The following is a 16,662-nucleotide window of genomic DNA, read 5'->3' as shown; positions in this document are numbered from 1 at the left end:
AACGGGGTGGGGGAGAAGGGGGCTGTGGGTGAGGACCGAGGACATCGGCAAAGGTAGGGGTTGTGGGCAGGACAGCAATGCCCGTCAGTCACTGAGGCCTAGAAACCCAGAATTGCCTTTTGCTTAGTGCCACTGGGCAGTGATGCCTTTGCTAACCTCGTGGGAAACTGAGGTTTGTTTACATGTCTGTTTCACTGCACCCCCCCACCCCCCAGCAAGCCCCTCACATTCCCTTACTACCTGAGGGTCTGATGGAATTTACGAAGGGGGGGATCACCTGTCACAGGCACTGGGAATGAATGGCTTGATTTCTTTGGCTTTACCCATCAGGGCTATCTGCATAGGAACAGGCCTGTCCCTTCCTTTGTCTAACTTTAATCAATGCCTCTGAGTTTCTGTTCTAATCAGTCCCCACGAGACTGCCACCGAGACTGGCATTTCCCGGCAGTGTTGCCATTCTAATGGCCCGCGGCGGGACCCATTAAAGCAACGAGTAACTTTGTTTCTGCTGCTGGCCCGTAATTCCTCGAGAGAGTTGTCAGCTCTCCAGGCCGGGCCCAGCCCTGTGCTGGGCTGAGCCCTTCTCCGAGTCCTCATTAAGATAAGCGAAGTTCTAATGATCAGCGCGTCCTCCTGTCGGTCTCGGTACACTCACAGACGCTGCAAGGCTCATTGGAGAGAGTTCTTTTTAGAAGGAGCTTTGCTAACAGGAATGGTTTTAATGAGCACAGAATGAAGCAGCCTTTTGGGTTGGTTTGTTTTTCTGTTTGTTTTTTTAAAATATTTTTGTCCTAAGCAGAGCGTCAGTGAAATTAATGTGTTTCAAATGAAATGGATCCAGGCTATACAGCAGGTCACCATCGCCTCCTGCAGCACCCCTTGCAGCTGAGGGGGGCTTTGCTGGGTGCTGCTTCTGTCTTCCCCCTGGAGATCACGTTAACTTTAAGGCTAGTAGGGACCATCATGATCATCTGGTCTGCCCTCCTGCACATCGCAGGCCACAGAACCTCACCCACTCCTGGAATAGACCCCCAACCTCTGGCTGAGTTACTGAAGTCCTCAAATCTTGATTTAAAGACCTCAAGTGACAGACAATCCACCATTTACACTAGTTCAAGCCAGCAAGTGACCCCTGCCCCGCACTGCAGAGGAAGGCAAAAAAAACCCAGGCTCTCTGCCCGTCTGACCTTGGGGAACCCCCCCCCCCCTCCAAAACCTGCATGTTCCCACATCAACTTTTGAATTAATCACACATGTATCTCTGTTAGTTAACGTCCATTCACCTTAGTTCATAGCACTGTCAGGGTGCTCACGGCAAGAGAATCTCTCCTGTCTCATGTCAAGGAGAATAAACACATGCAAAAAAAAAAAAAAAACCCAAACATTGACATAATATCCCCTCTATTAGGGTTGGATTTTCAAAGGGCTTTGAGAGGGTTATAGAGGCCCAGCTCCCCTGGAATTTCAGCTGGCCCCCGTGAGGCCCTTTGACAATCCTGGGCTCTATCATTTTCTTCACTAACTTGGTGTTTATATCCTGGGAGGCAGGAGCTGGGAGCCTGCTGTCTATTTCCATGCCTACCACTGACCAGCTGGGTGACCCTGAGCAAATCACATGACTCCTCCGTGCCTCAGTTTCCCCATCTGCAAAAGCGGGTTAGCCATGCTTCTCTTTCTTGTAAGGACTTTGAGCTCAAGAAAATTGCACTGGGTATGTGGGTGTGATGGGGTGTCCACCCCACACAAGCCCTGAGTGGGTTAATGTGGGCTGGGAGGGGCCAATTAACCTTCGATGCTGCACCTGGAGGGAAACCAGGGCTTGATAGGGCCTAATGGCAGGTGAAGCCCAGCTGTGGGAGGAGCTGGGCGAGCATTATCAAGCCAGGAAGCCCATGCAGGAATGAGCTGCTGGGAGGCAGGATGTCTGCAGTTGTTCCTTGGAGAGAAAGGGAGTTGGTCTGGGACAAGGAGGAGATCCAGGGGGATAAAGAAGCCCTGGAGTTGTGCCCTGAGTCAGGGAGTCTGATAAGAGATCTAGAGGAGTGACGTAGCAAAGGGGCATGGAGGAAGCTCCAGGGGTGAACCCAGGGGAAGGCAAGGAGATAGAGCGCTGGGCTGCAGCAACCAGGTCTGAGACTGAGCAGGCCTAGCTTGCAAGTCAGAGAGTGCCTGGGTCCCTCCACCGGCAAAGTGGCCCAGGACCTGGCGTTGGGACAGAAGCTGCCTGAGAAGGCAGATGGATAGCTTGTTGGCTGGGACTGCGTTACCCTGGGGTGCCACATAGTAACCTGGCCGGAGGGCTGAGTCACAAGAAGGGAGCACCCTGAGTTATAGGGAGGGGTAACAAAGTGAGCAACTCATGGAAGAGGGCACCAGATGGGGAGAGAACTGATTCCCAGACCAGCTAGGAGGAGGTGTGCCTGCGTTGAGTCACTCCCTTCCCAGGGAGATCAGGCTGAGATTTCAAAAGTGCTGAGGGGATTTGGATGTCCACAACCAGCTGAATGGCAGTGAAAGTCTGTGTGTGTCTGTACTAAGGTCAGGGCTAGCTCATGCGCATTTACAGAGATGTCCTGCTCACTCCAATTTATGGTCCCCACACAGCTCTGCAGTATTTTTTTGGCCCTGCCTGCCTATGGGGGTCTGACCCCTTCTTCTAGTCTCCTCCTACCTGAATCAGGTTCAGGTGGAGCTAGCCTTTCTGTGGGCCAGGATCAGGGGAGCCCTTGCACCTCTGGATGGGGGAGCTGAGAACAGGCAGGTTTGGGGCATGCACCAAGGACACACTGCTGAGAAGGGGGGTGCTTGACACACCAGAAACTCTCCAGCCCTGGGGTGGGGGGAGAGGAACCCCCACTAAAGTGAACAGGGGCAGTTCACGTGCCTCAGAGCTGTGCTTTCAGGCTGTATTGAGCCCTCCTGCGTGTTCTCTTTCAGCTGAGAACCTCTCAGGGAGATGAGTGGGCCACTTCCCACCTCTCTGAGCCCAATCTGCTGCAGATAGATGGGTGGATCCTCTCCCCTTCATTCTCCCCCTGCTTCATACAGTAATGGAGTGCCAGGGTAACTCCGCCCTAGCCAAGGTTGGGAAGCCCTTCTTGTTAAGTGGATGACTCCAAGTGCTCTAAAATTCACATGCTTATGCAGATTGTGTTAAAACTTGCCATGGCAGTCCTGGTAGCAACTGCAAACATTGCGAGGCACTGCTATTGCACTAAACCAGTGGTTTTCAGCCTGTGGTCCACAGACCCCTTTGGGGTCCGTAGTCTGCGTAAGATTTCCACAGGGGTGCATACCTTCCTTGGAAATTTTTCAGGAGTCTGCAATGAATAAAGGTTGAAAGCCACTTCACTATAACCAAAGTATGGGGAGGAACACTGCGGAATCACAGAACAACCATGCGGCTAAGGGGAAAGCTTGTGCCCTTCCATACCATTGCATTCAGCAAAACTCAAACTTCAGGTAAGGTAAAAGCCCAAGTCACCTTAACTCTGCCCTCAGTGCGTGCTGCCCCTCCCCCATGACCATAATACACACGCTGCCTCTCTGCCTTGTTACGGCAATGGACGGGTATATCTACAGCTGCCTGGCCCTCAGTACTGAGCCAGGCCCTGTAAAATGTAACCAGACTTTTACAACTATGATGCTTCTCGGGGTGCCCAGGGCTGGGAGTCACCTTGTTACCCCCTGCCTCCAGCACGAGGGAGTCCTGCCTGTGCTGGCTGAGTGAGAGCTCCGGACACAACTGGCGGCTCAGATGCTCTCCTTTGGTCTCCACCAGCCCTGCAGCCTCACAATCGATGCACCCCACCTCCTGAGTTCCTTCAAAGTGTCCCCTTCTGGCATCCACCCCGATCGCTGGGTTCCTTAGTTTCACCTTTCCGCCCCCGGGCCTCTGTCACACAGCACTTGAGTTCAGTCACAGTAAAACAAAAGGGAATTTATTTGAGAAAGAACAGAGATTCACACAGAAACAAGTGTGAGTGACAGAAGCAAATGGCTACATACAAAACAAAATCATAAAGCACAAACTAGGGCCTAAGCTTACTCATGGTCACCTTTCCTATCTAATAAAGTAGATTCTCACCCCAAAGTTCAGTCTGTCACAGGGATTGCAGGCCCCATGGAGCTAGGACCTGGTCTTTCATAAAGTACCCCTGCTCGGCCAGGTACCTCCTCAGTGAACGAGTGCAGTCTCTTTCTCCTGTCATGTACGGAATCAGTCTTTTGTCTTTATTCCCAGACAGGGCTGTCCCCTTGCTGTCATTTTGTCTTTTTTGCTTCCACGGGGTTTTGATGTTTATAGTGTCTTTGGCTTTCCGTTGATTGTTCTGGGTTGGTAGACAATTGAGCGAAACGTTACATAATAGATGAGCCAGGGAGGGATGACAACTCCCTTCCAGTTAAATGGGCCATCACCGAGACACAATTCCCTGCTGACTAACTCTTACTCCAAGACCATAAGGGCAAAACTTTTAGTATAGCTACATTATTCCCTATATGTACACTTCGCAATAATTGAGTATCGGTACATTACAAGCTTTCAGTAGACACCTTGGATGCTACCCTTTATGGATAAACACGTTGAAAAAGATGTATTAGTTGTAGTGAGTTTGTCAGTTCTGAGACAGGAGTTGCTTGTAAACAGCAAACTCTTTGCCAGTTGGCACCAAGGGGCCCCTGTGTCACAACAATCCCTTCGCTGTTACATGCATGATACCAACTAACCCTATACTTTCCCTACCCATCATTAAAGCCTCAGACCACTCTCACATCCTATCTCACTGCTGTCAATACCCGTTTCAATACAGAATCGTTTAGGTCAGTGGTTTTCAAGCTTTTTTTCATTTGCGGACCTCTAAAAAATTTTGAAAGGAGGTGCAAACCCGTTTGGAAACCTTAGACATAGTGTGCGGATCCCAGGTTGAAAACCACTGATTTAGGTTGTGTCAATAGCAGGGCACTGAGGTCATCTTGCCCTGGGCAGTGAGGACCTCTCAAGGTTCCTTCCCACCCTGCATTTCTATGATTCACACAGGAACTTAGAGTGGAGCAACTCCTAGCTTGTCAGCGGCAAGGACATCCTTGGGGTTCACAATGGATGAGATAGGTACTCAGGCTCCCTGGACAATGAATGGGGAGCGACAGGACTAAGACTGGGAGTCACAAAAGCCAGCGTGCTCTGCAGGCAGGTGCCTAAGGTAGTTCCTGGGAGATGCTAAGAGGAGTGTGTCCCAAACCTGCCCGATCAAAAAGTTCAGCACCTAAATCCTGGCTGGAGGGAGGTGCATACTTCTGACTGGGGCTCTCAGCCCCTCTCTTTGAATCAGACACAGCTGCCCCATAACTCTGAGCCTCAGGGGTTACAGCACTCCCCAAGGACATGGGAGACCCTGGATCCAGTCCCCCTGCTCTAAAGGCATGTTCATTATTGAAAGTCAATCAATTATGACCCTACTTGGAGTGTAGCTTTTAGAAGGAGGCTCCAGCCTTCCTGTAAAGTCTCCAGATAATGGCAACTCCACCACATCCCTTGGTAAATGGTTCAGAGTTGCTCCAAGACAGAGGTAGGCAACGTGTCCATACACGGAAACAAGTATCTGTAGTAAAAATTGTAATGTCCATGGCAATTGGAATCTGGGTTGAATGACTGAAAGACATAATCCTTCCTGCAATGTCTGTCACTAAGTCCAGTAATTTTGTCAAGTGTCCATTGCACAACATGGTGGTGCTGACCTGTGCTCCAAGAACGATTTGGGGATCTGGAAAACCAACCTTACAGTGAAAGACTCAAGAACCTCAAACTATGTTACTGAACAGGGAGACGGTGAGCAAAGCTTCCGTTGATGGTTGCCAGGGACTCTTTAGTCTCCCAGACAAAGGCGAAATGAGAGCCAATGGCTGGCAGCAGAAGGGAGACAAATTTGGGTGAGAAAGAAGGGGCACATTTTTAACAGTGAGGGCAATTGGCCATTGGAACAGTTTGTCCAGGGCTGTGGTGGCTTCTGGGTCATTTGCAGTCTTTAAATCAGGGCTGGATGCCTCCTTCTAAAAGATCCTCTCTAGCTCCAGGACAAGCCAGGGGTGTTGCCGGGGTGGGCTCGGGCTAGAGGGGGTTCACCCCTTGCCAGATCTGAGCGAGCCTCCTGCTTGGTGAGAGCCCGCTGGCTGCTCAGCAGAGGGATGAGCAGGGAGAGTCCCCGTGGCCCGGTGTGGTGCTTCGGGCAGAGTCCATCCTGAGCGTGCCCAGCATGCCAGGCCTGTCCCCGGTGTGAGTAGTAAGATGGAGGGAGGGGAGGGGAGGGGGAAGGGGCTGCAGAGGAGGGAAGGAGACAGACACAGCCAGCTGCTGCCATCGGCACTGCCACACGGCTGCCTGTGCTCCCAGCCCCCCACCGCCCTTCCCTTTCCCCTCCAAACCCCCATCATAGACCCCCCAATTAATCCCTTCCCACAGTGCCCCTCAACCCTCTCCCATAGCCCCCCAACCAACCCTCTGCCATAGACCCCCCAATACCCTCCTGCAGTTCCCAGCCAACACCCCCACCACAGACCCCCATATAACCCCCAACCCTCCCCACAGCTCCTGTTTAAATCCATCCAACCCCTTTTACCCCATCCCCAAATAAACACATCCACCCACCCCCGGAGAAACCCAAACCCCACAAAACCTCCTTCTGCCACATCCCCCACCCACCACACTACACCAACCCCCTTCTCCCCACATATATCCACCTCATGGCACACCCCTCCAACTACACACCCTCAGAAAACATCACCCTGACAGCACCCCCTCACCCCACCCAGACCTCCGCCCGCCGCTGCTCATCATCCCCCCAGCTCCATTGCCTAATAAACCCACCTCTGAAAACCGTCCCTACGCCCCCATCCCCCACCATCCTCAAACCACTTCCCTCCCCACACCTCCCTCTGTCTTTACCCCAGCCCCTCCTGCCACTGCTCCAGCACCCCGACTCCCCCCAGGGCCCTTTTGTGGCCCCCAACACCCCGGTCCATCTACCCTACCCATCAGCCCGAATGCCCCCAGCTCCTGGCTACACCAACCCCCCTCTCCCTTCTTCAGTCGCTCCGGTCCCCTGGGGCTCATCCCGGAACCCCCCACAGGCCCCTCACCGCTTTACCCTGGCACCAGCATCCTACCTTCACCATATGAGGGGACGGGGACCTTTTCCCCCCTCCTTAGCCCTCCCCTTCCTTGTCCCCTTGGGGTGGTCAGAGGTCTGAGCCCCCACTCATTGGAATGAGCCACCCAGCAAATCTGAGAGTGGGGAGAGCCAACAGACCAGAGTAGGGAGGCGGGCCCAGCCCCACAGGATGCTGCTGTGGGGTGAGCGTGGGGCAGGCTGGCTCTCCAACCTCCCTCCCCTCCTTGCTGGGGCCTCATCTCCACACCAGGCTGGGATAGAGACAGCGACCCCGACACCAGAGAGTGGGGCCTGACCATTTCCCTGAGCTCCCCCAAAGGGTATCTTCACCAGCCCCCTAGGGCGATGGGCCTGAGGGGGGAATCGCTGGCTGGAAAGCTCCAGCCTCTGCTATGCGGGAGATGTGACTAAAATGATCAGAATGGATTTTTTTCACCTTAAAATCTATGTATCTAGGAGCTCCTCTCCCCCAGGGAACAGTGGGTTAACGGGGAAGTGTGAGTCTTGCAGGGTGGAGGGTAGGTGTGTGCACATGGGCGGGGCGGGGATTGTGAGTCTGGGCCCCTCTCTCTTTCCTCAGCTGAGTAGAAAGGAGCACAGTGCAAACCACCTCCAAAGGTTTTGACAGAAAACTGAAAACAACAGAACATTTTTTTTGAGAGAGAGAGAGCGAGAGAGAGGAAAAAAAAGGTGGGTGAGGTGTTACCTTTGATTGGTCCAACTTCTGTTGGTGGGAGAGACAAGCCTTCATGCTTACACAGAACTCTTCTTCAGTCTGGGAAATGTACTCGGTGTCACAGCTAAGTACAAGGTGGAACAGATAATTTATCATAAATAGTTCACACACATTTCAGGGGACCATTCAAGTTGAAATGTCCCATTTAGTCGGGGATTGGTCCTGCTTTGAGCAGGGAGTTGGACTAGATGACCTCCTGAGGTCCCTTCCAACCCTGATATTCTATGATTAACACCTGTCAGGGTTCCTTCCCCACTCTGAACTCTGGGGTACAGATGTGGGGACCCACATGCAAGACCCCCTAAGCTTATTTTTACCAGCTTAGGTTAAAAACTTTCCCAAGGCACAAATTCCACCTTGTCCTTGAACAGTATGCTGCCACCACCAAGTGATTTAGACAAAGAATCAGGGAAAGGACCACTTGGAGTTTCTGTTCCCCCAAAATATCCCCCCAAGCCCTTACACCCCCTTTCCTGAGGAGGCTTGAGAACAATATCCTAACCAATTGGTACAAAGTGAACACAGACCCAAATCCCTGGATCTTTGGACACTGAAAAAAAATCAGTTCTTAAAAAAAGAATTTTATTTTTTTAAAAAAAGGTAAAAATCCCCTCTGTAAAATCAGGTTGGAAGATAACTTTACAGGGTAACAAAAGGTGAACAAAACACAGAGGAACCCCCTTGAGCCTTAGTTTCAAAGTTACAACAAAACAGGGATAAACCTCCCTCCAGCAAAGGGAAAATTCACAAGTTGAGAGACTGGTTGAGAGTGGTTTGGAGGACATGGATCGAAGTCCGGTCCTTCTTAGTCCTAAGAGCGAAGGAACACAGAAACAAAGAACAAAAAACAAAGGCCCCCACCCCCCCGAGATTTGAAAGTATCTTTTGTCCCCATTGGTTCCTTTGGTCAAGTGCCAACCAGATTCCTCCTTACAGGTAAGGAGGAATTTTAGGCTACCCTTATGGTTATGACACACACACCCCCAGTCATGAGAGGAAGGGTGGGAAATGCAGCTGTGTGTGTGGGGGGGGGGGGGGGAGAGGGTTAGTTGGTTACAGTTTGTTGTAATAAGCCATAAATCTAGTGTCTCTATTCAGTTAATGATTTTTAGTGTCTTGCAAAATTATGAATTTAAGTTCCCAGACTCATCTTTTGACAGGGTTGTGCAGATTTCTTTTGAGAATGAGGACTGAGAGGTCAGATGTAGAGTGATTGCTTTGTGAAAAGTATCATTAAACAATTACAATCCACACTCGATGGGGATCACATTCTGAAAGAAATCTTTCCTGAACCCCCACTTCTGGCTTTCAGACAACCCTCCATCCTTTCCAACCTCACCATCAGAAGCAAGTTCCCCACAGATCAGGACACACCAACTCAAAGCCGCATCAGACCCTGCCAGAACAACAGATGCAAAAGCAGCAGACATATCTCCTCTGCTACAATGAGCAATACTTCCCCCAACACACCTTTCAAGATCCATGGGTCCTATCTGTGCCTATCATGACATGTGGTGTACCTCATCCAGTGAATCAAATGCCCAGACAACAGCTATGTGGGTGAAACCAGACAATCACTATGCTCTCAAATGAACTGACACAGAAAAATGATAAAAGACAAACACTGTATTACCTTTGGGTGAACACTTTTCACCGAGATCACTCTATAGCAGTCCCTTGAAATATGTTAACTACTTATGTTAACTATGTTAAATATGTTAACTACTTAGTATGTTCCACCTTGTATTTAGTTGACACACTGAGTGTATTTCCAAGTCCTGAAGAAGAGCTCTTCTGTCTAAGCTTGAGTCTCTCACCAGCAGAAGATGGTCCAATAAAAGATACTACCTCACCGGCCTTGTGTGATGGGATCCCCGGGTACAACCTGGAGCTGTGGGACCGCTGTGTCCCCTTAACTCTCCAGCCTGGGCTGTCTCTCACAATACTATGCCCGTGACAAGCAGCAAACCCCTCCAGGTGCTGTGATTACTCAGCCATCAGCTTGTGGAGACCCACACCCAGTTAAATTGCATGAATGTTTTCCAAGCCAGTCATGAATTATACAGAGAGAGGCACCAGTCAATCACCCCAGCCTTGCACCCTAGAAACATACCGTCTTACACTTCTCAAGACTCCCTTGGACAGTGCAAGCACATTAATTAGTTGGCCACACCAACAAATGAAAGCAGATGTGCAACAGCCCTTGTGAAGCTGAGCTGAGATTCCCCAAGCATTTCAACCAAAACCACACAGTTTTAGGTAAAATATAAAACCGATTTATTAACTACAGAAAGATAGATTTTAAGTGATTATAAGAAGCAGGCATAGAGATCAGAGTTGGTTACATAAGAAATATTAATAAATTTGCAGTCTAAATTCTACAAATGAAGCAACATTTGAATCAAACAGTTTCTCACCCTAATAGTTTCTGGAAGCTCACATTTCTCTATACACAGGCTGGAATCCTTTCCCAGCCTGGGACCAATCTTCCCCAGTTCAAAGTCTTTGTCTTCCAGATGATCTTCCAGGTGTTGAGATGGTGGAGGAGAGAGGCCAAGTGGTGATGTCATTGACCCTCCTTGTACTTTCTCTCCAGGTGCTAGAAAGATCTTTGCTGTGAGGCGGGGGTCGGGCAGTACCCATTGTGTACCTGCCCTCTGAGGAGTTTCTGGGAGAGTGGATTCTTCTTGATGGGCCATCAACGCCTGTCTGGCCAGCGATGGGTGCCCCTTTGTTGTTACTGAAAGGCCAGCTGTGCCCATCAACCAACCTCACTATATTTCAGTAACACATTTAGCAATACTTCATAACATCACATACAATGATAGTACCCACAATTCGACAGGATAGTAATGTTCAGCAGATCCAGACTTCTCAAATGATCCCTCCCAAGGCATACTTTGTACCAAACACAGCATCCTCCTATCCCAGTGGTGAATAGGGGGGTCCAGGGTGCTATTTTGAGGTACAGAGAGTCACAGCTTGTCTTTGTAATATTCTGGGACCAACACAGCCACAACAACAGTGCATGACTTTTTTTTTTTTTTTTTTTTTTACAGTTTCCATCTGAAGGTTTTCAGATGTCAGTTGCCAAAAAGCAAATTTTTTTTCATTTTTCAGGTTTCAGTTATTTTGATGAAAAGTCAAAATCTTCTCTCCCCTCCTCCCCCTGCAAAATTCCAACCATCTGTATCACTCTTAAATTTATATGTATGTGTGTGTGTGTGTGTGTGTGTGTGCGCAAGCACACACATCTCTTGTACACTGCATTTCTGTATCAGGGCCCACTTAGACCCTCCTTCTTTCACAGTAGAAAGCAGATTGATTGATCCTCATTTCATTCAACTAGTCTGACTTCTGTGTGAGGGCCAGACATTTCCTGGCAGCTTTTCTCAGGGCCTCCTTGACCTCTCTGTTTCTCAGGCTGTAGATGAGGGGATTCGCCAGGGGAGTCAGGACTGTGTAGCAGACAGAGAACACTTTGTTCAGGGCTCTCAGGTTGCTGGATTTCGGTAGTGTGTAGACAATCATTATGGTCCCATAGAAAATTGTTACCACGATGAGGTGAGAGAAGCAAGTGGAAAAGGCCTTTTGCCTCCCGGTGGTGGAAGGGATTCTCAGGATGGTGCTTACGATACAAACATAGGATGTCAAGGTTAATAGAAATGGGGTAACTGCATCTGGGAAGGAAAATATGTAAAGAACCAGCATAATCTGGCTGGTGTCGCTGCAGGAGAGCTTTAGCATTGGGGTGAGATCACAAAAGAAATGGTCCATTACACTGGGGCCACAGAAAATTAATTGTGACATAAAACACATCACTATTGTACAAGGTAGAAATCCACTTATCCAACACCCAGCTGCTAGCTGGAGGCACAACTTGCCATTCATACAGGTTCCATAGTGCAGTGGTTTGCATATGGCTAAATACCGATCATAAGACATCACTGCCAGGAGATAACACTCTGTGGTTGCTAGAAAACAAAAGAAAAAAAACTGTGTCTTGCAGCCCCCCACAGAAATTGTTCTGTCCCCAGTCAGGAGACTGGCCAGCACCCTCGGCAGGAAGGCAGACGTGTAGCAGGTCTCCAGGCAGGACAAGTTCCCCAGGAAGAAGTACATGGGGGTGTGAAGGTGCTGATCAGTCACAACTAGAGCAATGATGAGGAAGTTCCCTGCCATGGTCACAATATAGATCACTAGGAAAACCAGAAAGAGAAGGATCTGCAGTTCAGGGAGATCCCCAAACCCCAGGAGGATGAATTCTGTCACATCTGTTTGATTTTCCGCATCTCCTTTCTCCATGAGCTGCATCCTGTGATCGTGAAAAAGTAATGAACATCGAAAGATTTGGCTGGACCATGAAATTAGATAGATTTCCATCTTTTGATTCCATAAGAGTTCCCACTGCAAACTGAGAGCTGGATTTATATTCTCTCACAACACAGAAACTTCTTCACTTCAGAGAGATTCCCTACACACCCCAAAGAGCTGTCACCCAGTTAACTTGCCCTTCTTCTGCCCCATACCCCAACTTTTTTCATTAATTGATTCTTAGATTTAAGACCAAAAGGGACCATTTGGGGATGGAGGTTGACACAACTGATTAAAAGAGTTTTAAACTAGAAACTTGGGGGAGATGCTCAGGTAATCTCCATGCCTGATTCTAAGATTGAGAGGGTGGAAAATCAAGTCAGAAAGGATACAGCAATGGAGAAAGGAGCCACAGTGGGTCGGAGAATGGACATTCAGAGGAAGGATAGTGCTGATACCAGTCAGATAGGTGACACTGGAAGAAGAATAACTGTACCCGATCAGGCAAGGAACGTGGGTGAAGCCAAGCAGCACCAGATAAGATGTTTGTACACCAACGCAAGGAGCCTGGGTGACAAAATGGGTTAACTAGAACTACTGGTGCTGGAAGTGAAACCAGATATTATAGGGATAACAGAAACATGGTAGAGTAATAATCATGACTGGAGTACAGGTATGGATGGGTATGTGCTGTTCAGGAAAGACTAGAAATAAAGGCAAAGGTGATGGAGCAGCATTGTATATTAATGATGAGGTAGACTAAAGAAATTAGAAGTGATGGAATTGATAAGACAGAGTCTGTTTCGGCTAAAATCACTTCGGGGAAGAAAGCTTCTGGAGGTTCTCCCAGGATAATCTTGGAGTCTGCTAGAGACCACCAGGATCCAATATGGATAGAGACCTCTTGTTAATGTTTGTAAGGAAACAAATACTACTGTGAATTGTGTGATTAAGGGAGACTTTGATTTCCCACATATAGATTGGAGGACAAGTGCTACAAAAAGTAATTTTCCCTCTGCTGATACTCACACCTTCCTGTCAACTGTTGGAAATGGGCCACCTTGATTTCATTGGCTTTGTTGGCACGACAACAGTAATTTTCCTTTCCTTGGTATTCACCCCTTCTTGTCAACTATTGAGAATAGGCCACTTCCACCTTAATTGAATTGGCTTGTTAGCACTGACCCCCGACTTGGTAAGGCAACTCCTATCTTTTCATGTGCTAGAATATATATTCTGCTTACTGTATTTTTCATTCCATGCATCTGATGAAGTGGGTTTTAGCCCATGAAAGCTTATGCCCAAATAAATGTGTTAGTCTCTAAGATGCCACAGGGACTCCTCATTGTTTTTGCTGATACAGAGTAACATGGCTACCACTCTGAAACTAATAATAGTAGTGCCCAGGTTTTCCTGGATGTGATTGCTGACAGATTTCTTCCCCAAATAGTTGCTGAACCAAGAAGAGGTGATGCCATTTGAGATTTGGTATGAGTGAGCAATGAGGACCTCATAGAAGAACTGGTTGTAGGGGACAACCTTGGTTTGAGTGATCATGAGCTAACTGAGTTTCAACTAAATGGAAGGATAAACAAAACTCGATCTACAACTAGGGTGTTTGATTTCAAAAGGGCTAACTTAAAAAAAATAAGGGAATTATTTGGGAAGTGGACTGGCGCGAAGAACTTCAGGATCTTAATGTGGAGGAGGCTTGGAATTACTTGGTAGAAGTAGCAGAAGCTATCTGAAGCCAGCATCCGAAGCAAGGGGAAAAAATTCATAAGGAAGGGTTGCAGACCAGCCCAGACGAGCAAGCTTCTCAAACAGGTGATTAAGAGAAAGCAGAAAGCCTGCAAGGAATGGAAGATGGGATGGTTCAGCAAAGAAAGCTACCTCATAGAGGTCAGAATGTGTTGGAATAAACTGAACATGCCAAAAGGCAAGCAGAGTTGGACTTTGCAAAGGAAATTAAGACCAATAGTAAAAGGTTCTATAGCCATATAAATAAGAAGAAAACAAGGAAAGAATAAATGGGACCACTAAACACTGAGGGTGGAGATAAAAGATAATCTAGGCATGGCCTAACACCTAAACAAATACTTTGCCTCAGTTTTTAATGAGGCTAATGAAGAGCTTAGGGGTAGTGGCAGGGTGGCGAATGGGAACGAGGATATGGAAGTCGAAATTACCACGTCCAAGGTGGAAGCTAAACTCAAACAGTTTAATGGGACTAAATCGGGGCCCCTGGATAATCTCCATCCAAGAATATTAAGGGAATTGGCACATGAAATTGCAAGCCCAATAGCAAGGATTTAATGAACCTGTAAACTTGGGGATCATATTCTAGGATTGGAGAATTGCAAATTTACTGCCTATATTTTAAAAAGGGGGGGAAAGTGAGCCAGGAAACTACAGATTTGTTAATTTGGCCTCAATTGTATGCAAGATCTTAGAACAAATTTTGAAAGAGAAAGTACTTAAGGACATAGAGGTAAACAGTAATTGGGATAAAATAAACGTGGTTTTACAAAAGGTAAATTGTGCCAGACCAACCTGATTACTTTCTTTGAGAAGATAACTGATTTTCTAGACAAAGGAATTGCAATAGATTTAACCTACCTGGATTTCAGTAAAGCATTTGATACAGTTCCACATGGGAAATTATTAGTTAAATTGGAGAAGATCAGGATTAATATGAGAATTGAAATGTGAAGAAGGAACTGGTTAAAGGGGAGACTACAATGGGTCATACTGAAAGGTGAACTGTTAGGCTGGAGGGAGGTTACTAGTGGAGTTCATCCAGGATCGGTCTTGGGACCAATCTTATTTAACATTTTTATTCCTGACCTTGGCACAAAAAGTGGGAGTGTGCTCATAAAATTTGCAGATGACACAAAGTTGGGAGGTATTGCCAATGCAGAGGAAGACCAGAATATCAAATAAGAAGATCTGGATGACCTTGAAAACTGGAGTACTCGAAATGGGATGAAATTTAATAGTGCACAGTGCAAGGTCATGCATTTAGGAACTAACAACAAGAATTTTTGCTGTAAACTGGGGACGTATCAGTTGGAAGCGACAGAGGAGGAGAAAGACCTGGGTGTATTGGTTGATCACAGGAGGACCATGAGCTGCTAACGTGATGCGGCCGTGAAAAAGACTAATGCAGTCCTAGGATGCATCAGGTGAGGTATTTCCAGTAGAGAGAGGGAAGTGGTAGTACCATCATACAAGGCACTGGTGAGACCTCATCAGCAATACTGTGTGCAGTTCTGGTCTCCCATGTTTAAGAAAGATTAATTCAAGTTGGAACAGGTGCAGAGATGGGCTACTAGGATGATCCAAGGAACAGAGAACCTATCTTATGAGAGGAGACTCAAAGAGCTTAGCTTGTTTAGCCTAACCAAAAGAATGCTGAGGGGAGATATGATTGCTCTCTACAAATACATTAGAGGGATAAACACCAAGGAGGGAGAGGAGTTATTTAAATTAAGTGCCAATGTGGACACAAGAACAAATGGATACAAACTGGCCATCAACAAGATTATGCTTGCAATTAGATTAAGGTTTCTAACTATCACAAGAGTGAAGTTCTGGAACAGCCTTCCAAAGGGAGCAGTGGTGGCAAAAAACCTAACGGGCTTCAAGACTGAGCTTGACAAGTTTGTGGAGGGAATGGTATGATGAGATTGACTACAATAGCATGTAGCCAATCTGCAACTGATAGCAGCAAATATCTCCAGTGGCTGGTGATGGGGCACAAGATGGAGAGGGCTCTGAGTTACTACAGAGAATTCTTTCACAGGTATCTGCTTGGTGGGTTTAGCCCACATGCTCAGGATCTAACTGATTGCTATATTTGGGATCGGGAAGGAATTTTTCCTCAGGTCAGATTGGCAGAGACCCTGAGGGGGTTTCGCTTTCCTCTGCAGCACGGGGCACAGGTCACTTGCAAGATTAAACTAGTGTAAATGGTGGATCGCATCAGCCCTTGCCCCGCAGCATCATGCTGGGAGCTGAAGATGAGTTACTTGTCCACTGTAGTCTGAGCTCCAGCTTAACAATGTGATGGGGGCGAGGGTCAGACACATGAGCTTCCCCAGAGAAGGGCAGGAATGAGATTGCACCAGGTCAGTGCCTGCGATGAGGGAGTGACAATGACCAACAGCACTGATGGGAAAGTGACTCTGCCAATGGCCGTGCCCAAGGCACAGATGAAACCACCCCTTGGAGTAGATGCATACTCAGATTCCTCTCATTCATATCCCATTAATGACTAGTCCAGAAACACTGACACTGCTTATAATGAATTGCCAGCTATTATTGATTAATGTTAAATATTAATTATTGACTGAGTGACTATCCAAGGTCATACAAAGAGGCTGCGGCTGATCAGAGAAGAGCCCCCAGGTCTTCTAAGTCACAGGCTGGTGCCCTAACCGCTGT

The 16,662-nt window shown here is 47.8% G+C and overlaps 1 protein-coding gene and 1 pseudogene across 1 annotated transcript in view; one reads left to right on the top strand and one right to left on the bottom strand.

The window, feature by feature from the left end:
• The window catches only part of LOC140898141 (olfactory receptor 6N1-like), a 35,408-nt gene that overhangs the window by 6,282 nt on the left and 12,464 nt on the right, over positions 1-16,662 (top strand).
• Positions 11,248-12,298, bottom strand: LOC140897472 (olfactory receptor 5B21-like; annotated as a pseudogene).

This window comes from Lepidochelys kempii, chromosome 14 (assembly GCF_965140265.1).
Source record: "Lepidochelys kempii isolate rLepKem1 chromosome 14, rLepKem1.hap2, whole genome shotgun sequence".
Classification (NCBI taxonomy): domain Eukaryota; kingdom Metazoa; phylum Chordata; order Testudines; family Cheloniidae; genus Lepidochelys; species Lepidochelys kempii.
Note: the sequence above shows the minus strand (reverse complement) of the source record. Positions and strands in the feature narration are given on the sequence as shown.